This window comes from Polypterus senegalus, chromosome 14 (genome assembly GCF_016835505.1).
Source record: "Polypterus senegalus isolate Bchr_013 chromosome 14, ASM1683550v1, whole genome shotgun sequence".
NCBI classification, from domain to species: domain Eukaryota; kingdom Metazoa; phylum Chordata; class Cladistia; order Polypteriformes; family Polypteridae; genus Polypterus; species Polypterus senegalus.
In genome coordinates, this window is record NC_053167.1 from 74,913,368 (window position 1) to 74,938,340 (window position 24,973).

Sequence of the window (24,973 nt, forward strand, 5' to 3'; positions counted from 1 at the left end):
AAGGGAAAAATCTTTCTGTGGAATCAGATTATATATTGCCATTCAATGGACAAGTAGTAAACGGGAACAATGTGTTTTCGCAGGTGCTGTGCTCTCTCTGTTGGTCAGCATTATAACAACAGTGTAGGAGTCGATGTAAGGTAGAAAGAATTGGCAGCTGCCATATGTTCATTAAAATATGAACAGAGAAAAGTTTTTGAAGTAAACAGTGTGTCACACCCTGTCAAAAGGACTGTCATTAAGAGAGCGGACAACGAAGAGCCACAGGAGATCCAGATTTCAGTTCTCAAAACACCGGAACCAACAAGTCTGCGTAACAACACCAGTAAAGCACAACCAAGGCTACACAGCACCTATCTTCTGACCGCATCTTTAAACGAGTAGCTACAGAAAGTTAACTTTACTTTCTAATTGGAAATGCAAACATGCCAGGCCAGAATAGAACTGTGGCATTTCCACATGATTAGTATATCCATAGACTACAATGCTTATCTACACTCTATGTGCTGTTGTTATGCCATATATTTATGTAATAGTCAAAATGTCAGAAAGATATCATAGTAGACATAAGTACTTCTCAAATATGGAGCCATGTAGCTATGTTTTTCTATGTGTATCTCCTTTATCGTAGCACTCATTAAACTGTACAAATTAAGCTTCAGTTCCCTTGTGCTAATGAGCTCCTGAACTGACAACAGCAATTCTAACTTTTTTCTCACTGTTTTTCGTGTTCACTTATTTTGCTCTCTCCCTGATACCCCGACAGTTTAAACTTCATGATCTTCGACAAATTGGGTATTTTATTTCATGAATAAGTCCTGTGGCTGTAGTCTTTGCAGCACAGGATTTCACCGCTTTTCACTACACACTGTTTAACGGGTTGTCCCCAGACATGTATTCTCGTTTGAGAATCATATCTGAGATAAAGACCAGAGGGGATGCCTTCAGTCTGTTCATTTTCAGCTGACGTAGCTGCAATAATGCTGTGACAATATTTTATGTTTATTATGACATTCCTTGGTTCAAAGGGTAGCCATTCTCACTTTTTTTCTGAACAATACATATGTGACCATCTACTGTATATATGGTTACCAATATTGCATCTATTACATTCTTTAACCTTATTTAGGCTTTTCTAGGTCCCTTCTAAGGTGCACAAGAATTATTGTGAGCAGGAAGAAAATACTGGGAGAAGACCAATAAGTTGAAAGAATAAATCAGGAATAAGTCGGACGTCAATACATCAAAGCAAGCAAAACCAAAGGGGCAAAAGGTAGAACGTAGTACAAAGAAACTGAACAGAAGTCCAAACCAAAGAAACCTAATAGTAGGTAGGCTTGATAAAAAAGTCAACATTGACAGATCTGACGAAAGGAATATCCACCAAGGGTTATCGGACATACCACATATCACCATGCTTGTACTGTAAGTCCCAGTGACGTCTCAGATCTGAATCTCACGATAACAAGAACGGGACTGTGACAAAGTATGGCCAAAATGGCATTACATATATCATAAAATGAAAGATGATAACCAAAATGACAACTTTTGAAATGTAATCTAAAATGAAAACTATAATCAGAAATGAAACCTCAATGTTAAATAATTGCAAAATATTGCACTCTTTGGTTTTGCAATTTTCAGTTTGTTACAGCTACCTTTTTACTCTTGTGGCCTTAGTTAGCAAGATTTATGTACTAGAATATCTATTTCTAAAACACAGGTATGTAAGTTGAGCATAAATACATTTAAAAAGCAACAACAACAACAGATCAGTGTTGCATTGATCTCTAGTTGTTTTCAGTTCTGATTATAATAACCTAATTGTCATTAGTGTTTTAAATTATTTCTGAAGAGTTCCTGGATATTGAGAATGTTCCATCATTAATTTAAACTTGTAAATCTTTTTTTAGACGTTTCTTCTTGTCTATCCGCATTGCCTGTCTTGTATTTTCAGTCAGTCAGTCAGTCAGTCATTACCCAACCCGCTATATCCTAACACAGGGTCACGGGAGTCCGCTGGAGCCAATCCCAGCCAGCACAGAGCGCAAGGCAGGAACAAACCCCGGGCAGGGTGCCAGCCCACCACAGGGACTTGTATTTTCAATTAATGTGTTTTTCACCCATATGTAGCAGTTTGTACTTGCCTAGATTAAACCTGAAACTGAGTTCATATTATGAAAGTTATGATACTATGTGAAATTTTTCTATTGTGATATTTTTAAATTTTTTGTCCCAGGCTTGGGCGCTGATATAATTCTTGACAAATGCCTTCTTTGATAAGTTTAAATGTTCACCAAGCGTTCATGAGATTATCCTTCTAGAACTCCTGTAGTTTCCCCCATGTAGTGCCATGCTGGATTTATGACTCTATAGTCGACTTGTCCAAGTACCACACGTTGGATCTGCAGTAATCAGATATCCTTACCATGTTTTAATTTGCTGCTGGGAATAATTCTGGTTTCATCAAACACACAACAGGAAAAGGCATAGTTCATATCTACAGGGAAATACATGCTTCTAAAAAAACTTTGAAACTTTATTAATGACTGACCTGACACCTGATTTTTTTTTAACTAAAAAGTAATTATGAAAATTACCAGAAATAGGCTATTAACAGTTATCACTGATCAGCATTATCATTCCCTCATGTTTTTTCAATATGAATGGATTTGAAGAACACTAATATCATTCTGATTCACATTTACAGAAGACTAGACAACGCACTATGTTCCTCTGTTACTCCTAAGAATAGAAAATAAAAAGTAGATATCTAAAATTTAACCTAACAGGTTTGTTCCATTCAGATAACATGTTGTGCAATGATGTTTTGCTAGAAGACAGAAAACATTACGCAATTTTCAGCATTTGAAAGAATGTAGAAAATTACATTAACACATGAGATATTGGGAAACAATCGGGTGTGTTCATCAGGAGTATAAGATGAGGTTTGATGTTGAATCACTTTCTTTTGTTTGGGGAGTGTGTTGTTCATGCTTATTAAATTGTCTATTGTATATGAACAACAAACATTAAAAAAAGGTTTGGCCTATTAGAGCTAATAAGGGTAATTGTTGTGCCAAGCCTCTATGTCAGGACAAATCCTTCCTTGTGGGCCCTTATCTTTGATTCCCTGGGTGCCAGTCATAATGGAGTATCACCTGCTAAGGCTATTTTAATCTTTCTGAAGGGTATTTGAACAAAATCTACTCACTCACTAATAACCAAGTTGTGTTTTTTTCTGCTTAGGTCATCCTAATCCATAGACAGATATTTTACATGTTAAAGACATCACATGCCCTCCAGTCATATATCTTAGGCTATTGCTTCTACAAATAATCAATGCAGCTCTCCAAGTTTATCTCCCTTTGCTCCCTTGCAGTGATCTTGATGTCCAGCCCATAAGAACATGAACACGACAAGAACACCAGGTGTCTTGGCGTCACTTTGGAATGATGGTCATTAGTTTACAAACTTCTCTCTGCATCTCTTGTTCTGACATTCTTGTTGTTGTAGACTGCCTAAGATCCCGTCCTTCACAACTAAAATGTAACCGATTAAGTTTAACATTAACAGTTAAATAGTAGAGGTAGTACTCCCTTGTACACCCTAAGTGACTCATTACTGGACTGAGCAATCGTTTAAAAATGTTTTCCCATATCATACAGGTGAACCATGCCACACACTGACACAAACAATACCTTGTTTGCAAGTGATGGGTGAGGACTCCACACTCCTAGTAATCAAATAGTTATAATATAATAGGGTTGACTTTTATTTTGGTATGAAATCATACTGTACATGTGGTGTTTCATAAAGTGTTGCAAAAAATATTTGAAAAAAATCATAATAATTATTGTGTGTAAGGAATACTGACGTGCTATGCATCAATCAAAAATTCCTGACCAAAAGATTTCAACCAGTGTGATGAACCTTCCCACTGACTGAGCAAATGTGAGTTATAGGCAGCGTTATGCCACACTTCTGATTTTTTGTTTCCTCTTGCATATTGCTTCACAAAACAACAGCAGATATCTGCAAGTGACATACTGGTATTTACAGTAGAGTCTCCGGATTAAAATAGCACCAAGCACATTATTGTACAATGCATCAATTATGAAATATCCTCCAAATAAGCGGAGTCATGAGGCGACCTGTGGCAAGTGCCACCTCACATTTCTGGGTCATTAGCTCGGACTTAACACTAGAATTACCAGAGCCTACGAAAAAACTCGTAATTCCGTTACACCTTAAACTGCTTCTTAAATCCCTTCACACCTCTTCGCCAGCGTCCTTTGTCTTCTAAATGTGCTGATAAAGAGAAGCTTGGAGCAGCCGGCTATTCCATCCCCCCACTAATTTAGAACGTGCACGAACTTCAGCTTGATTGAGTATCTGGGAGTGAAGTGGAGTTTTAGAGTGGAAATAATAGATCGTTATTTGGAACACACGCATTTCATGTCTGTTCCGTTTCTACAGTAATCTTTGTCAACACATTGTTAAAACAGAAACGTTTTTTATATTATAGTAGTAGATGACAAAATGTAGGCATAAACTATATAGTGTATGAAGCCTGAAGTTCAAATAGCAAAGAAACATTTGCACAAGAATAACACAATTGCGCTTTTATTCAAAAATATAACTGCAGAAACAAAAAGCCGCCTTAACAAGCGACATTGACAGCAGTTTATTGTAACTGCCTCTGTGGTTCAATAGAATCAGCCCTCGCTTGGGAATCAAGAGGTCACGAGTTTGATCCTGCGCCCCTCCGTTTTGAGAAGTAAACTGCTCTTAGTCTTACTGTTTTAGAATAAAAGCATACATTTGATTTCAGTCTGTAACAGCCGGTGCAATTTATGATCCTTGTAAAGGTTAGCTTTTTTTTTTTTTAATTCACTTTTCATTCTCTCAGTCGCATTCAGAATCAATCCATACAACCCCATCTGACACGGCTGTTTTCACGAAAGACGCGCTATAGCTCTGCAGTGTACCACGATGCATACTAACTCCCCGGTTCTGACACACAAACGCTGGCGAAGCTGCCTTCTTCGTATCTCACCGTCACTTGCTTTTCACAGGAACATAAGTTGGTGTAAAAGTACAACAAAACAACGGGCAGATGGGGAGTGTCTGATGATTGCATATAGCGCCGAACCTACTGCTCTTTACCATTCTCTCCTCTGCATGCCCTGGAGTACAAAAGAAACAGAATACAGACGCGCTATAGCTCTGCGTTGTACCACGATGCATACTAACACACCAAAAAAGGGTTCTGACACACAGACGCTCTCGAAGCTGCCTTCTTCGTATCTCACCGTCACTTGATTTTCTTTTTATTCAGTTTTATTGAGTGTTCCTGCCAGTCCCCGCATGTTGCTGTATGCTGGATATTTTCACATGTATTGTCTCTTTCTTTCAGGTGTGTAATAGAGACCACAGCATAGAGAGAAGTGTGTACATTGCTTCTTACAGGAAAAGGCGATGGAAAAAGTGCACTTGAATAAAAGTGCACTTTTGTTATACTTTTACACCAATATATGTTCCTGTGTTTGAACGACACAGGCAGATGGGGAGTGTCTGATGATTGCATATAGCGCCGAAGTTACTGCTCTTTACCATTCTTTCCTCTGCATGTCCTGAAGTACAAAAGAAACAGCATAGAGCAACATGCAGGGACTGGCAGGAACACTAAATAAAACTGAATAAAAAGAAAAGCAAGTGACGGTGAAATATGAAGAAGGCAGCTTCGCCAGCATTTGTGTGTCAGAACCGGGGGTAGGGTTGGGGTGTGGGCCGGGTTGGTTGGGGGTAAAAGTTAATATGCATCTTGGTACACTGCAGAGTTATAGCGCGTCTTTAGTGAAAATAGCCGTGTCAGATGGGGTTGTATGGATTGATTCTGAACGCGACTGGGAGAATGAAAAGTGAATTAAAAAAAAGCTAACCTTTACAAGGATCATAAATTGCACCGGCTGTTACAGACTGAAATCAAATGTATGCTTTTATTCTAAAACAGTAAGACTAAGAGCAGTTTACTTCTCAAAACGGAGGGGCGCAGGATCAAACTTGTGACCTCTTGATTCACAAGCGGGGGCTGATTCTATTGAACCACGGAGGTAGTTACAATAATCTGCTGTCAATGTCGCATGTTAAGGTGGCTTTTTGTTTCTGCAGTTATATTTTTGAATAAAAGCGCAATTGTGTTATTCTTGTGAAAATGTTTCTTTGCTGTTTGGACTTCAAGCTTCATACACTATATAGTTTATGCCTACATTTTGTCATCTACTACTAGAATATAAAAAACGTTTCTGTTTTAACAATGTGTTGACACAAATTACTGTAGAAACGGAACAGACATGAAATGCGTGTGTTCCAAACAACGATCTATTATTTCCACTCTAAAACTCCACTTCACTCCCAGATACTCAGTCAAGGCATGAGCTGGGAGAAGTTTGCGCACGTTCTAAATTGGTGGGGGGATGGAATAGCCGGCTGCTCCTAGCTTCTCTTTATCAGCACATTTAGAAGACAAAGGCGGAGAGGTGTGAAGGGATTTAAGAAGCGATTTAAGGTGGGACGGAATTACGAGTTTTTTCGTAGGCTCTAGTAATTCTAGTGTTAATGAGTCGCAAATTCTCCAACTGTACACCATTGGATGGCAGTGTCTTGGATGTCTCCAGCGATATATAGATATAAGTATTATTATATGAGATACATAGATATATTATGTCAATATATGGACATAATAAGACACAGCTGATGATGTGCATAATGAAAAAATACACTATTTGAAGCAGGAGCCAACAATGTAAATAGTTTCATGTAAATGTGTAGGTGCGGTAGGGGGTACTTGGGTGTAAGAGTGTGTTAGGGGATGGGATTCTGAGTTTATATATGATTCACTGTTTTATGTGCAATAAATTTGTTCTGAACCTGGATCCCTGTTTGGAGAGGTTTTGGATGCGGGAGGACTACCCATGATGCCAGATGCTGTGACTATTTATATCTTTGTGTTATCAATATGAAACTTTAGATGGGTATGTTTGATATGTCTGGGGATGCCTCAGAGGTGGAAAAACTGGCCTGGCATTACTTGTACATGAGATAAACTGTATCAAAAAACAAAAACTTGAAACTATTGCAGTGCGCCTGTTTTTTTTCCTTGTTTAGCAGCAGTTTCTAAGTAAAGGAATGTTTACATTTGGCACAAACACAGATTCTATCACATTTGAGGAGCTCTCTATCAGGTTTGAGTGTACAATTGGCTGTCCTGTGTGGACTATGGCCGGACATTCATCCCGGCCAATACACCCAGGCCACCAGGTGGAGCCCTCCCTGCAGCATGGAGGTGCCCCGAATGCTAGCAGGGAATTATGGACAATGGAGTTTTTATCCACAGCCCTGCTTGATAACACGGGGGCCGCTAGAAGGCGCCGCAGGGAGGAACAACGATGGTTTTCCCTACAACCCGGAAGTGTGTCCTAGTCACATGGACAGAGGAAATGGCCTGCTTCCAGGTTGAAGAAGAGGAGTTTTTATCTGACCCGGAAGTGTTACCAGTCACATGGACAGAGACACTTCCGGGTCACGGACTATATCAAGGACTGAGGAAGATCCCAGAGTTGAGCTGAGCTGGATGGCAGGGTGGCAACGTGTCTGGGAGAGTGGAGGATTGTAATTATTGAGTATTGTATATTGGTTATTGAGTATAGTGGAGTGGAGGGTGCTTTGTGCACTGTATAATTATAATAAAGTCAATATTTGGACTTTTATCTGGTGTCTGGCATCTGATCTGAGGGTTCAGGGGGATGACAGCGCCCCCTATCTGTCACACCTGCCTTTATTTTTTGAATAATAAGACTTTATTATGAGGTACCCCCTGAGGTGGAGATAGCTAAAAAAAAATCCCTCAGGGTGTAAGGGGACTTGAAAAACACAACATTTTAGAAAACAAAATTCTCTTGTACTCACAATCTCTTATTTTTCCAGTCAAAAGGTAAATCTGAGAATGGGGTCGCAAATTGCACGGTACATTAATGTCGAGTACAGTGCCCACAGTACTGTTAATCATACTCATCATCATTCTATCTGTCCTTGTCTGTGAAAAAAACACTCGATAGTTAAATTCCTCCACTTGAGGAAAACTGCTTTCCTAAAGCTAGTTGAGAAAATTCTTACTCTTGGAGAGATTCATAACATTATTTATAGAAGTGTGGATTCCAGTTTGGACTGAAGTACGCTGGCACTTGTACAAAAGAGTGGTGTCCGTCAGATAAGTCCTGCTACCATCCAGTCCCTAAACTTGATACCTCATAAACCTTAAGTTCACCCTCATATCGTGGCACACAGATTACAAATATGAGACAAGAACCCTTGGAAGGTTTTCACTTTATTTCAGCATATGAAATGCTACTACTATTACTACTACTAAAGTCAGTCAGAAATGCCATTAGGTGGTCAGGGTGTAATCAAGTGATTGCATAACTATGTAACATGGTTCCTCTGATTTTATTTTCATAAAAAATAACTGCAAAAATGTAGTTGGATTGTGCAGCAAATCTACAGAAACTTTAAGATTGCCACATAATGTTGCATGTGAACCAAACAAAGTCAGAAGGCATGATGTAAATAATGACAACTCCTAAATTCTCCGCATGTGTTGTTGATTTCTCCAATGATAATACTGAATGAATCTCTAAATAACTATATTCTGACACAAAAAGTCACCAGAACATGCATCTATTATATTAGCTGAAGCTTTTTGAATGAATGCACTTTAAGCAGGCTACTGTTTTCCTCTTCACAGCCTCCTTTAAATCTTTACTTATCTGACTTCATAGGGCACTGGAAACCACCTTTCCTTCTATTTGGAAGCAGATACATTTAACAAGAATTCATAATCAGTGATATGTTTTTCAAATGCTAAATGCCATAATATATTTGCGCAATAGTTTGAAAAGACAATAAGGAGAAAAGCGTCTAAGCCAAAAACCATTGAACTGGTGCCAGTGTTCAACCTTTGCTCTTTGTAAACCTAATTGGAAATGCATGCAAATGTCAAACTTTCCCAAACCATCTCTCATTTATGAAATGTGTGCCAAACCAGTTCAGATGAATACATAGTAATGACATGAAATTAGGGTACTTTTGATTTGTATAGGTCATAATTATACTTTTAATTACCAGTCACTGATTGCAAATGCAGCCCAGCAGCATTGCAGGCTGCATTCATAATGCTTTTTTTTCCTGAGTGGTAAGCTAAAGTTGGTGAGCAGTTTATTTACCCACAAGTTTGTGTCAACTTTGCACTTTTTTCAACCTATAAAAAGTCCCTTTGAAAGAGGCGTTTTCAACGGCTCAGCATTCTGGATGGCATGTGTTGCTTTAAAAAGAAATAAAAAGGAGAGTTTTTACTTCTTTCCTTCAAAGTTTCTACATACTGTACTCAATATCAGGCAGCATCAGCTGTAGTGTTGCATTCCTGTTCTTTGGGACTTAAGTGCTAAATTCAACACTTTCCCCGTAATATTATTCTTTTATAGTCAGGGCAATTTTACTGATATAAAAAGAATAGTGCAAATTAGTATGTACAGTATGTAGATTCTAAAATAATAACCATTAATCACACTCCCCAGAATACCTGTCAACGCTGCGTACCCTGTAGCAGCATTTGTGACAACTGAGAGCTTGTGAAGCCGACATTCTCAATATCCCAAAGCAAGGAAGCTCTGCTCTGAGCAAATACTATTAAGTCCTGGTCAATTTCTCTTGGAAAGCTCCAATATTCAAGTCATAGATGAAGGTCCACCATTTCCCAGCTGCATTATGTTGTATTTTATTTATTTATTTATTTTTTCATTTTCCCTGTCCTTGAAGTTTGGAATATTGCCCAGGTACCTGGGGCGTGCTTATTTATACTGCATATGTACAATTGTTCTGTCCTGTTTTGTAAAGAGTATTCTGTGATTGCTCTCAAAGATAAGTTTATAAATGGTTACATTCCAAATATTAAGAAGTGGTAGAGAGGTCAACTTGACATTAAAAATAAATCTATACAGCTGGACATGCGGGAGTAAGCATGTTATGTAGAGGCCCATTTTCTTCTGTCCTGCCTATTTTGGATATTGAGACCTGACTATTGACCTTGGGTTTCAGGTGCTGTCTCAAAAAAAAATGCCCTTCACCGGAGACGACACTAATAATAAACCCCTATAATTGATTTTAAAGGGACAAACACCAAAAGGGAGTTTCAAAGAGCACAGGAGGACAAAATGTGGCTATATGTAAGGGTGTGCTACACTTTTCTAAAAGGCTTACTAACACGTAGTTATTCTGTGTTTTCCATATTAGTATCTCTATAAGGATAGAAGATCAAGGTTCCCTCTTTTCCAGCTAAAAGAACAGCAAGCAGCCAAAGTGATCTTATTTCAGAAGACATGGTGGCAAAAAAAAAGCTGCCCTCTGGTTCTCAGGCTACCAATTCAATTCCCCTCTCTGACCCAGTGTGTGACAATGAGCAGGTCACTTAACCTGCCTGTGCTCCAGCTATAAAAAAAAATGTATGTAAACTCTTGTACAGTGTATCTGTACTTGCAAAGAATTGCAGGGCTTTGTTTGCTATCAAAAGACATCTTATAAATAAAGGCTATTTGTATGTCATAAGACCTGTGGTTTCTGAAGTGAATATTTGGTAGCTCTATCAATATGGTGTGCCTGCCTTCATCCACTAATTGTGGGCCTGCCTTTGAGGTTAAAGTCGTCTTCTGGTGTATTAACAATTTTTACTCCCTTTCTTCACTTCACACAATACATATTGTGGTTTTTTTTCCCAAAATGGTGAGGGTGATTTGCTTTTGCTTTCGTTTTCCTTTCCTCTGTTACAGTCTAGCCAAGATAACGCTTGTAATTTGCCCTGCAGGATACAAGCTGTGTTTTACTGGCAGAGATGGAACAATTTGGACTTGATTGCAGTCCTCTAACCTGCAACCCCATGCTTTGAGCTTTCCGCTCAATTCCCCCTCCTAGAGCTTTGACACCCTTATTAGATACAGAGCTGTTTTATGACTCCCTAAGGGCCGACTGTAAATTGGGGACTTAGCAGCTGGTTTACAAAGCTAAAATATATATTGATTTATGGCTCCATAGTTAGTAATTTTTTTTTTTCTTTTTTTACGATACTCAAACTCCAGACCACCGTGTCTACACTTTAATGTTGCCAATCTCCTCACTGCTTCTTTTATTTATTCCAACAGCTTTATTCTGATCTTTGCTGAATGTGCTTTGGGAAAACGCTTACTCTAAAAAGACCTGTAAAATCAAAAATAGCCGAAAAAAACTGAAAAAAGAATGCACCTGTTTGCTTCCATTATCCACAGCATACAATTTAGGCTTACTCATATTCACGTACATTCCTTCATGCTGAATACCTATGTAGGTTTCTGCTTCAGTCTTCTCAGAACCATGAACAGCTGGATGAAGAGTCTTTCAAAAGCTGACAAAAAACTTACCTGCATTTCAGATTAGAATTCCTTATGCAAGAAAAAACAATGCATTAACTATGAGCAAGGAAAAATGATCTAGAAAATTCATACTGCTTCAGAGAGACCATCAATTCAAGTCAAGTGGCTTTATTGTCATACCAACTATACACAATATTGCAGCTTATAGTGGGACAAAATAACACTCCATAAGACTGCAGTGCACCATATACATAAACACATTACAAGTGCAAGACAGGTAAAGAAGTATACTATAAATAGTGAAATAAATAAATAGGTAAGTGAATAGATAGTAATCATTTGAAATAAAGTAATAATAAATAACAGTAATCGGAGGGGTGGGAGCGGTCCTTCATAATGCTGTAAGCATTACGGATGCAGTACTTTACAAAGGTGTCTTCAATGGAGGGCAGAGAGGACCAAATGATCTTTTCTGCAGTGCACACCATCAGTTGTAGGACCTTATGTTCAGAATACTTTCACAGAACCTTGAGAACACTGCTGTTACTAAATCAATGACACAACTAGTTACAATGGTGCCCCAGTAAAATGTGGTGAGAATGGGGGTGGTAGTCTTGCTTTCTTGAGCCTCGAAAGGAAATGGAGACGCTGCTACACCTTCTCGGTTATACAGGTGGTGTTACTTGACCAAGTAAGGTCAGGTGCATACCAAAAAAGTCTTATCTCTTGACCATTTCCACCACAGAGTCCTCAATGTGCAGTAGGATGTGGACAGCATGGCCCTTCCTGAAGTCTGCAATCATCTCTTTCATCTTGTCCAAATTAAGAGATAGATTTTTGCACTTCTACTGGCCCATCAATCATCGTATCTCCATTCTGTAAGTTAACTTCTCTCTGTTGCTGATAAGACCCACCTATGTTGCATCATCCACAAAATTAATGATGGTGTTAGAGTTATACGTAGCCGTATAATCATGAGTTGGAAGAATGAACAGAAGTGGGCTGATATGCAGCCCTATGGGGCACCAGTTCTCCACATGATGGTACTGGAGATGGTGTTTCTGATGTAGACTATCTATTCTCTCTGTCAGGAAGTCCAGGGTCTTGTTTTGTATGAAAGTGTTGTAGCCTAGCGCAAACAAATTCCCAATGAGCTTCACAGGTATGATGGTGTTGAAAGTTGAACTTTAGTCAATGAAAAGCATTCTAACATAAGTGTCTCTTTTGTCCAAACCATAACTGCTTGATTAGAATTATCTTAGATTTCTACCGTAACTGCTTATAAGAGGATGTTTAAATGCTGACAGCTATTTAGATGCAATTTCAAAATGGATATTTTCTTGGCTTTTAGTATCATGCACTGCATGAAAATGTATTAATGTAATGCAGTGTGACAAGACATTAACAAAATGGAAAAAGTGACTGACAGCATTAAACAAATAAAAGCTGATGTTGTCACCATTTTAGGCCTTATTATCCAAATTCAAATGAGCTAACACAATTAAAATTGGTGCTCAAAGGTCCAAAACACATAATGACTGGAAAAAGAAATTAAGAATCAGAAATTGGACAGGACTGAAACTACAGTGAAATTACATGATAAAGTCAAAACCATCAATAACCTAAATTGTAGTTGAAAAATGAAATTGCTCAATTTTGAAACCAGTAACACACAAATCACATTAGAACACCATTGTTTTTTTGTCAGTTTATCCACAACCTCGGATGCTGACTGCACACATAAAAAGTGTTGTATCCATGAAGTAACAACAGCAGCTTCCAGGACACGACTCTCAATACCCATCAGACATGTTATGGCAAAAGAATGGTGACCACGGTGCGGGGAAACTCTTGAGTCAGGGTAAACACTAAACAATGTTAGTCAAAATGGACTTTGTTCCAGTTATAATACAGATAAATAGTTCCTGGTAGTTCAACCCCAGAAAAAATGCAAGAGAATAATTGTTAAATTCTGTGTCTGCTTTCAGTCTTAACCATAGTACTTTTTTCTGCTTAACAGTGGAAGCCTGATAGGACTCCATCATTAGCTGATATTACATCAGCTAAAACAAAGGGAATAAGCAAAAAACAAAAAAAACTCACTCAATTGGGAAAAAAGATCTCCTTTATTATGCCAAGTACTGTATAAGCAAGTTCACCACTAGACAAAACCACATGGGATACGTTTTTTTCAGATGTATCAATAACGATAGGCCATATAGAAAAATCTAAACGAAAAAATGAAAATAATGATATCTCACTTTTTTTTTGATCTGCATGGCGTCTCTTAGTATTCAATTTCATGACTTCGGATAGTCCTTCAGGCTCCAGTGTTATTTAATTCAATATTAATGAAACTGACAGCCACAACTGCCTAGTGTATGATTTCCATATTTTGTCGTATGACAAGCTAGAGTCAGAGTGGTTGTGAATAAAACCACAATGTATTACATAGTTTGCTTTGCAGCTGTGTTATGACTTTTTAGAAGGAAAAATAGAAAGCTGAAGAAAACTAATAAAATCTAAATTGAATCATAACCAGTGTTTAAACAGCAAAGACTTTCAATGGCTCAGATGCCAAAGCAGTTCATATTTAGCTTGGCTCAGAGTTCTACTTTTTTATCATAATAACAACACACACTGTGCTTTTAATTAAGTTCACGATTACAGATTATAAGTTTTGTTTTGTTTGTTTTTTTAGGTTTTTTTTTTTAGGACAGCCGATTTCCATATGAAGTTTGCTAATCGTGGCAATAACAAAATGTGATTTTATAATCTGTTTAAAAATGAAAGGCAAAACTGACATTTACAGTGAATGTAAAAACTTCTCACTATTCATGTTTTTACAAACAGGAGGACATTTTTGAATGTATACTTTTACTGTAATGTGGCATGCCTTGTTGAATATAAAAACTTTAAAAAAAGAATTCTAAATATTCTCAAATATTTTACGAGATAAATATGAACTACAGAATTTCAGTGGATTTAATGCATGTCTACATCAAAGCACAGTGGTTTGCTGCATGATGTACCTTTTCTGTGGCTGCATGCAGCGCCAACACTGAGCAGCTGGGTGTAGCGCACAAAATAAATAGCCTAACTTGGTGTTATCATTGAGCGCTGACAGGTTGTTGCTAGCTCTAGCAAATACTTTGTGAAGTGACAGAGCATGTGTTACATGGCCAGCTCCCAGGATCCCTTTGCAGACCTCAAGGGAATGTTCTGAATGCTTTTCCCTAGTGTGTATTGTGCATTTTCCTCAAAACATTTTTTTCTGTTTTCATATGCATATATGCCACCTTAATGTAATTGTAATTTTGAAATGTTTGCCTTCTGCATTTTTTGGTTTTTACTGTAACAGATTGTGCATCCAAGAGCAGGAAGAGCATTTGAAATCCAATTAGTAATTAGAGAGCTCAATATGGGGCAAAGAAATTGATTGGCCTGTTGGCCAACTCTACTACATTGCACCGTCTTGTCTTTCTGCACTTTTCTTGTAAAATGTGTTGCGGTCTCGTGTTTTTGCATGTTACACTGTGGGCCTGAAGGCATGCAATTTTGCCTCACCATGTACTTTGTATACGGCTGTGAGGACAGTACTTGACTATATAGATCTGCCCCGTGATTGCTGGTGTGTATGGAGAAAAGACGTTGGGCAATGATCGACCATTTGGTTAAAAAGTCTCTTTGAATGTAGCTCCTTCAAGAATGCCAGAAGGATAATGGCATGGGTGACTACAATGAAGATGACTGCTTTCCTCTGTAGAACAATGTGGTCCTTGAAATAGTTATGTTGGTCAGGCTTGTTAAATTCATTGTTATGAAGTCAGTCCAATACCAGTCATTGGTGTTATGATTTGGGTTCATTTTAAATTTTTATCTTATTTATCTGGAGTTTTTTCAAGACTTTTTATTTTCCTTTACATGTTTTTGAGGCTGATTCCTTTTTTTGATATTAAACTCTTTGTTTTGAAGTTGTGTTAATTTAGTTACAAAGCATTCACAGCTATTTTCATTTTTTCATGGGTGCCGCCATTTTACACAATCTTTGTATTCTGTTGCAAGGATGCTTACCACCAAAGGATGACAGGTGGGGAGATCACAGCCTCTGATGTAATCAGATCAGCAGTATAAAGATAAAAAACCACACACTTCCTGGAAATCTCAGATTACAGATTCACGCAAGGCTTTCTGTGTGGGTTTCTTTGTTTAAGTGTCTGTAGTTTACATCATCTTGCTTTGTTTTTGTAGTATATTTTGAGCTTAGCATCTGGCTTGATTATTTTGTTTAATTTGACTTTGGTTTGTTTTTTGACTATGTTTCTTCTTCAGATCCAAACTATCTCCTGGTAGACCTAAGCAGGACACTGGGTTTCAGATTTCTTAACCAGGTTTAGGAAACGTGGGGTACTTAAATGACCTCTTTTAAAGAGGCTTAAGAACTTCCTTCAGAGCATCCATGAAAGATGGTTGTCTGGGAGTCCTGCTAGGAAGTCATCAATTCTCCTCAAAGGCACTAAAGTATATGCCACCAAGAACAATTGGAGCCCTGCTTTTTGGAGCACAGGTCAATCAAAGTACAAGCATACACAACTTCCTAGCTCTTTACATGCAGATCAAGGCCTGGGTGCTGCAGCAGCTTTAAGTGGCTAATCCTGAAAAGGAAGGCGATGGCCAGTAAGTAAACCCTTGAAAAGGCTAAAAGACTGTTCACTGTATGTGACTAATGAGTGTGAAGAGCTGGGAGGAGAGCCTGGGACATAAGTTCACTGGCAGTAAAGAAGAGAGGCCAAAGGAACACAGTGAAATGGAAAATTGAAAAAGATTTTACTAAAAACATTCCATTTTTATTTTATTTTGCACTCCTTGTTTCATTTCATGTATTACTGTTCCATGTAAGGATTTTCTTTAATGAAGACATAGTTTATATTACTTTTACCTCATTTTTTTGGCGGTTTTTATTGGAAATCCCATTTTTTTCTGGGGGCAGCATCCTCTTGTGGACTTTGCATGTTGTTGCCATCTTGGTTGCTACCACATGACAACACAAAGTGTGCAACACATAATGACATCATTACCGCAATATAAATGTAAAATGTAAGCACTTCCAGCTTGTCTACCATTACGGATTCCAACCATTTTCTTTGCAAATTAGTGTTCTTCTTTCTAGTATCAAAATTCTAGCTATGAATTAAGACGGATTTAGGTGAGTATTTTGAACTTTAACAAAAGATTTCTGGTCATCTTGGGCCTCATATAAATGGTACGTACACTAGTTTCCACACACACTTCGAAATTTATAAAAACTAAACTTGGAGTAAAGCCACGCACATTTTCACAGCAACCTCACTCTATGTGTACGCACATTTCTGTTCAGTTTTGCAAATGGGTGGCACCCAGTGTCCGTCAGCACAAGGGCAAAGCTGTGTGCACAGACAGTGTCTGAAGATGTGCTGGGTACAGTAGCACCATAACTGCATGGATTTGTGCACTCAGCACGGGGGACAGCTTTTGTAACATTGTCTGAAACAACATAAACAGATAGTGGACTTTTCATTTTTCACTTCGACTTTGATATCTGACCACTTCTTTTTTTATATTGGGCACTGTACTAATTTCTGAACTTGAACTTTCAAGTGTCTCCGTCATGCTGTATTACTCCTTCAGTTTCCTTTTGTTGCTTATACCACAGCTTAACCCAACAAATAGTACATTTTTTCCTTGCCTCCACTTTGTAATCACTGAAATTCTTTTTCCCATGTGCTTTTGCTATTGTCTTTTAACAAAAAACTGAATGAAAGGGTCTATTTATATTAATTTGCATATTCAAACAAGCAAAATTATGGGTACGTGCATATGTGTTAAATTTCATGTTCATTTATAAAGGGAGAATGTGTGGAACTTGGAATGTGCAGGTTTATGCATCTGGATGTGTGTGCACACATTTCCAGTTTTGCCCATGCACCATGTTTTGGTGTGAATTCTAGAAAACAGTGTTATACATGAGACCCCTGGTCTTGACCTTAGCCTGTCTTGCATTTATGTTCCTTTCTCCTGATCCACTAATCTCCTCTGCCTATGTTTCATTGAGTCTGTCTCTGTATCAGAAGAAAGAGGGAGGCCAAAGCCTCTAAAAGCTCTCTACTAGAAACAGCCACTGATTATATCTATCCATTATCCAACCCGCTATATCCTAACTACAGGGTCACGGGGGTCTGCTGGAGCCAATCCCAGCCAACACAGGGCGCAAGGCAAGAAACAAACCCTGGGCAGGGCGTCAGCCCACTGTAGGGCACACACACAGACCAACACACCAAGTACACATTAGGAATAATTTAGAATCGCCAGTGCACCTAACCTGCATGTCTTTGGACTGTGGGAGGAAACCAGAGTACCTGGAGGAAACCCATACATACACAGGGAGAACATTCAAACTCTACGCAGGGAGGACCCGGGAAGCGAACCCGGGTCTCCTAACTGCAAGGCAGCAGCGCTGCCACTGATTATATTTTGAATTAATTTATTGAGAAAACAAAATGAATGCAGTGCAATTGTATAAGGGCTACAGAAAGAAAACAAAATGTTAAAGAAACTCCTAATCATATAAAATTAAGAGTGAGGACGAATAATAATTAATCAAACTAACAAAAAGAATAAATATGAACTGATAGAAAAAAACAAAATTAACCATAAAGTTAAAGATGCTCAGAATATGTTAAATCTGCAAATAGATCCAAACATTCAAAATCCAAACAATAGTCTAATTAATAGTTAAAACCAGAAGTATTAAATAGGATTAATTACTCAATTCTAGACATTCCAAAGCCAAAAACACAAATCCAAACAGCAACATAAATTCAGAAGCTAGCACAATTCATCCAAAACCCAAAAGATTAATAAACTGAATGAATACATTTGTATAGGTTATTTAAAGACCTACTCTGAGACAGAAAGATGCAGACAGATCTTCTTTTTATTCTTTTCAAGTGATTGCAGCCTTAATCCTTATAGCAGCTGAGAGCACTGACTGCATATTTGGCCAGACCCTCTTAGCTCAGAGCTACGTTGACAATGCTTAAATAATAAGAAAAGGGACACAGAAACACATATACACAAAAACAAGAGGAGCCGGAGTGGGGCACACACAATTCTGAAATTAGGATGCATCCAAGAGTCATAATTAGGATGGGTTTACAAATATAATGATGAGCCAATAAAATCCATCCTTTTAACTTGTCAATGTTTACATAATGTATATTTGCAAATGACTGGTCAGACTGACCGATATGAAATTTGCCCCCAAAGACGTTTATTTTTGCCTTATTGTATGCATTTTTAAGATATTTAAAGTATACAGTGATCCCTCGCTATATCGCTCTTCAACTTTCGCGGCTTCACTCCATCGCAGATTTTAAATGTAAGCATGTCTAAATATATATCACAGATTTTTCACTGGTTTGCGGATTTCTTCGGACAACGGGTCTTTTAATCTATGGTACACGCTTCCTCAGTTTGTTTGCCCAGTTGATTTCATACAAAGGAAAACCAATCAGAGTGCGTATTACATATTAATTAAAACTCCTCAATGATATACAATATGCTTTCTGCACGGTGCTTCGCACATTTCAAAGCTCTAACAGCCCGTATTGATTTTTGATTGTTTGCTTTTCTCTGCCTCTGTCTCTGACGTTCTCTGCTCCTGACGAGGGAGTGTGAGCAGAGGGGCTGTTTGCACAGAGGTTGTTTGCTTAGAAGATATGGACGCTCCTGTAAAAAATGCTGAAAAGACAACCTTCACATTGATCCCTTCATTGCGGCGGCTTTATCACGGTGCTTCGTTTACTTAAAAGCCCAACAGCCCTATTGATTTTTGTTTACTTTTCTCTCTCTCTCTGACATTCTCTGCTCCTGACGGCACTCCTTTGAAGAGGAAGATATGTTTGAATTCTTTTAATTGTGAGAAAGAACTGTCATCTCTGTCTTGTCATGGAGCACAGTTTAAACTTTTGACTAAAGGGTGTTATTTCATGTCTAGAGGGCTCTAATAATGTTAAAAAACATATTTAGAAAGTCGTAAACAGGTTTTCTATGCTCTAACTGCGAAAATATTTATAAATAAAGATTTATAAATAAAGAATCCTACTTTGTGGAAATTCATTTATCTGTCTGGAGTGGATTAACCACGATAAACAAGGGTTTACTATATAACTGTGCGGAGAATATTTATAAACAGTGTGGGAGAGTTTCTAAGGGCTTAAAATATATAAAAATAACCATACAAACATATGGTTTCTACTTCGTGGATTTTCACCTCTTCTGGAATGCAACCCCCGCGATCGAGGAGGGATTACTGTACTGTATTTTAAATGTTTTTATTGCTCGGTTACTCTACTACAACTAGGTGTTGTGATTTCCCACACAAAAAAGCAAAATGGGTGCAGGCTTTTAGAATAACTTAAAACCAGACCAGTACTCCAATAGGTGTGGCTCCCCAAGCAGACTCACCCTAGGCAGCCTAACCCTACATTCAAATAGTAGGCTTTAGACTGCACAGGCCTAACAAACCCAAATATCAAAACAATCATAAGGAGAGAGGAAAAGATGTAATAAAATCTCTCTTGTTCACATTCTATATATTTAAATAATTTATTTAAGGAAAAAGAAATAACAAAAGGTAAAGCAGAAAAAATTGGTGAAAATGGTTTCCCATAAAAAGTCATACAAAAGCAACCAGTCACTCAGTAATCCAATTCTTAAATCACACAAAAAACACAGCCAAATAGTAATAAATAAGTAAATTCCCAACAATATTCACAGTGATTACAGGTATATGAAATCCACAATCACAATGCTACATTGAAAGGCCTTGGCCCTCAGGGAGAATATACAGGCCGAGCATGGTACTTCACAAGCAATACAACGGTGGACCCGCCTCCTTAGGTTCCATCCACAGAGCATAAGACATAAAAAAAAACTTTGCATAATACATAAATACTAAATAAACACTATCATATATTAAATAAAATGATGCATTTTAAAAAGACAAATCAAAAACAAAAACATAATTAACATAGAAATTCAAATAATATTTGAAAAACGACAAAACCATAAAACAAAGAATAAGCCTGAACCAGGGTAACAACCCAGGTTGTACCATAACACTAGGGGTGAGGTTAAGCCCAATTCCTGTTTTACTTCTATCACTTTGTTCCCAAATTTTCTGAAGTCACCTTTGAAATTTTGTAAATCAGGTGTCTTGCCACAGTTATGTTCCTACATAATTTTTCTACACTTACAAGAATTTATTGATTGCAATTTGCATACTTCTGCTAGTAACAACAAAGTAACATGTAGGAAATATCAAGGGCACTGTAAGGTGGTATGAAATACAATACAAAAAAGAGCAAAATGAACAAATACCACCAGAATAATTTCTTCCAATTCAATTTGGTAACTATCTAATTCTTACCTTTAATAAAAGCAATGTGAAGGTATTATTTTCTTATAATGTTTGCTTATATTCAGGAAAAAACTGAAATCTTGTCTCCTAGTGTTACTGGAAAAGCTGTATTAGTGTGGTAAATGTTTGTTAGAAAAAAGACAACTCTGCTTCTGTCAGCTCATTAATTCTGCTAAAGTTAGTAGAGCTTGAAGACTGTCAGTAGTGACTGATTTTGATAGAAGAGATGCATATACAGTACTTTACTTTTAAGAAGCCATAGCTGTCTTCTTGGAAGCTACATTTAAGTTTCTGTTGTTAGCAGTCCATCTGGTACCTCAGAACAAACAGGCGATTATCGTACTTTGCTATTGTCAAGTTTACCAGTGGTGCTGACACACCTAATGATATATAACGACTTCTCATTTGAGGGACAAAGTTTTCTACCTACTTTGAACAGTTTACAAAAGGTAAAGAAAAAACTTTTTATTATTTACAATCATAGTGCATTTGTTTCTGAACCCTGGTAATCATGAATCATAATTCACGTTATTACAGAGGCCTTAAGTGCAAAGCAACAAAAAAAGTGAAAAGAGTTTAAGCAAAAAGTCTGGGAGGACAGTATTAAGAAGCCAACACTTCTGTTTCCTGCTTTGTTTAACTAATAGATAATAAACTTGACTCATCTTAGCATTTTGGTAACCTTGTTATTGCTGTTTACAAATGTGTCATTTGTTATTTATTTTCCCATAGTCCTTGATTCTTCCTGCATGATGCAGTTTTGACACCTTTGACATAAATGGAAGCAGGCCCAAACATAGCTGCATCTCAAGAGGGTCAAAAAGACATTTGATATTTTCTGTTCCTCATTTCATTAGTGGAATGTTCCCAAAGCATATCATCAAATGAGGATGATGCGTTTAGGTAGTTCTAACAGTTAGGATTCTGTACTTGATAGATTTTAGACAACAATTTTAAGTTGAATTGCACTGTGCTTTGCACAGATTGAAGAAGAGTATGTGTTATGAATAAATGAATGCCAGTCATCATCTGACATATTAATCGAGAGGTCCCTTTCTCATTGTTGCCTGAGAACATCAAGAGCATACTCCATAAATTTATTAATAAAGTCTAGAAATACAATTCATATTTTCACCAAGATTACACAAAAATATTTAAGTCTAAAGAGGGTGGACAAAACTCCCTTTTACAAAGTCTGTAGCTAATACAAAAGTAATGTGTTGCTGAAAGTCTACTTTTGAAGATCAAAAGATGCATACAAATTATCAGTTAGGAAGTGCCTAAAGGTCTGAGGTCGGATTTATAAACTTGCCTATGTACAAAAAGACGCTCAAAATCTCTGTACACAACTTTACGCACAAGTTGGGATTTATGAAAGAAAACTTGATGTGGGAACTTGTATATATTTCTGGCAACTCTGAGCCATTTGTATGCAATAAGTTGGAGAAAGTGGGAAATGATGAAAAACCTTCATACAGTAGGGAAAGACAGCAAAATCAGCTAAATGATGACTCACGTGCAAAATAATTCTTATCACTGAGCCATTGTTATTATGTGTGGTGTTGTGACAAACATTAAACCTCAAATGTGATTAACATGATGTGTAAACTCTATTTTAATTATATTTTAAGAGGGTCAATGCTGCGTATTTGCACTGAAGCACTTACTTGGGTTTTTTCACTGTGTCAGTGGATGCTATATCAGCACTTAACCCGACACAGACAGACACAATGATAAAACACAAATCTTTTATTTTTCTTCACCTTGTAGGAAACTCCTTCCTCACTTCCCACAGGCACAACAGTCTCAAGCACAAAGCACAATACTCAATACTTTTTACTTCTCTCTTTCTCCTCCACTCCTCTGCGGCAAGCTTTGTCTCCCTCCTTCTAACTCCTCAAGTAGAAGCTGCTGGCTCCTTTTATAAGGCACCCAGAAGTGCTCCAGGTGCTCGTTGACCTAATTCTGGCAGCACTTCTGGGTGTGGCGGAAGAGCTGCTCTGTAGGGCTCAGCAGCAGCTGCAGCACCTTCTGGCGGCACATCTGGATCTCAACAGGGCTGTATCCAACTCCATCTCCCATGAAGCCCTGCGGGAGTCTGAGGCACCACTGCAACCCATGGAGGTGGGGAGAGGGAGCTGCCATCTAGTGTCCCAGGGGAGGAACCATTCTGGCCATGCTTGCTCCTCCGGTCCTCTCAGTGAAGAGGCGTCCTAGTTGGACACTCTGTTTGTGGTTCATTAAAACAATTTATAGTGATATAGTCATCCTGGATTGGAAAGTACTTTTGGAGCGTTTTCCTGACACTACATTAGTTACACACAGACCAGTTAAACTTTGCATTACCAACTAGCTTATTATGTCTGTTTAATTACAATTTGTCTTTCTGAAGCTAACTTGGTTAAATCTGGTAGTTGTATCATGTGTAGTAATAATATTGTTTAATAAGTAAAGTATCCAGACTTCATAGATATTTCAAAGAAAGATGCCAGTAGTCCTCCATTACATATTTGCAGACTACTAATTTCATGCAATGTTTCATTCTTTGAGCAATATATTAACACAAGATATTTATCTAATATCACTATTGAACAATGTTGTTCAAAGTTAGGGTATGTTATTGCCAGATTTCTATCTGCTTTTGTGATCCAATGAGAAGTTGTTACATGCTTCCCATAGTTCACTGCCAGTAGCTGATTTCTCAGTCCTAGAGCAGTTTAGAGTTCTTCTATACTTGCCCATCTTCTCATTTCCACTGGCTAGACTCATTTTTCGGCTTCATGAATCTGTGAAACCCAGCAAGTTTTGGATTCTTCCATCACATCAGGAATAAAGTTTGAATATGTCACTTGCCAAGTGAAGACTACATGTTTTTGAGGGAGAAAAACATTCCATCCTAGCATTTATAGTAAATCCAATGCATTTTTTAAACTTAAAAACACATCTCAAAATAAGTTCATAGGTAGCAGTATTAGTTGTAATTTGGCCGGTTTTAGGAAAGAATCAGAATTATTTTGCAGATAGATACAAATTATAATATATGGGTTGAATTGCTGTATATTAAAACATTATGATTTGAAGAAAGATGCATTGAATTTTCAATACAAATGTAACAGTTGTTGAGTGTAATACTGTCTGCCCAATAAGCAATTGTTTTCGCCTATAATTGTCTGGAACATTTTTAAAACATATGATCTAATGAGGATGATGCATGCAGGCAGTTTTCACAATTAGGATTTTGTCCTTGATACATTTTAGACAATTTTTAAGTTGAATAGTATCATGTTTGAAGAGTATGTTATGAATAAATTAATGGCAGACATCATCTGACATATTAATCAAGAAGGTCCCTTTCTTCTTATTGTCTAAAATCCACAAGGGTATACACCATAAAATTAGTTCATTTAGTCTAGAAATACAATTAATTTCTCTATCATTACTACACAAAAATATTTAAGTGCAAAGGTTAATAGCAAATATGGGAGGGTGGGCAAACTGCCTTTTACAACGTTTCTAGTTAATACTTAATACTTACAAAAGTAATGTTTTGCTGTAAGTATAAATTTGAAAGATCAAAGGATGCATACTAAATATCTGTTTAAGAGTCTGGGGTCAAGGTTTTAAAATATGCGTACCCATGAAAAGAGGGTACATTCAACTTTCCATGCAAAAGAAAGAAAGATGAAAGAAATGAAAAGAAAACTTGATGGGAGAACTTGTGTATATTTCTGGCAACTCTGACTCATCTATACGCAATATTCTGGCAAAAGTGAGAAACGTCACCCTTAATACAGTAAGAAAATGCAGTAAAACCATCTAAATGACAAATCACATTTACAATAATTCATATCACAGAGACATTGTTAAAATGTGTATTTAAACGACAAACAGTAAGCATGAAATGTGATGAATTTGATATAGAAACTCTGTTTTAGTCACCTTTTAATAGGATCAATGCTTTATGTTTGCACTGAGACACTTTTTCCTCAGTTTCTATTGGTTTCATGTTGTCATTTCTTGGGATTAGAAACCAATACATTCACTTGTTGTCAAT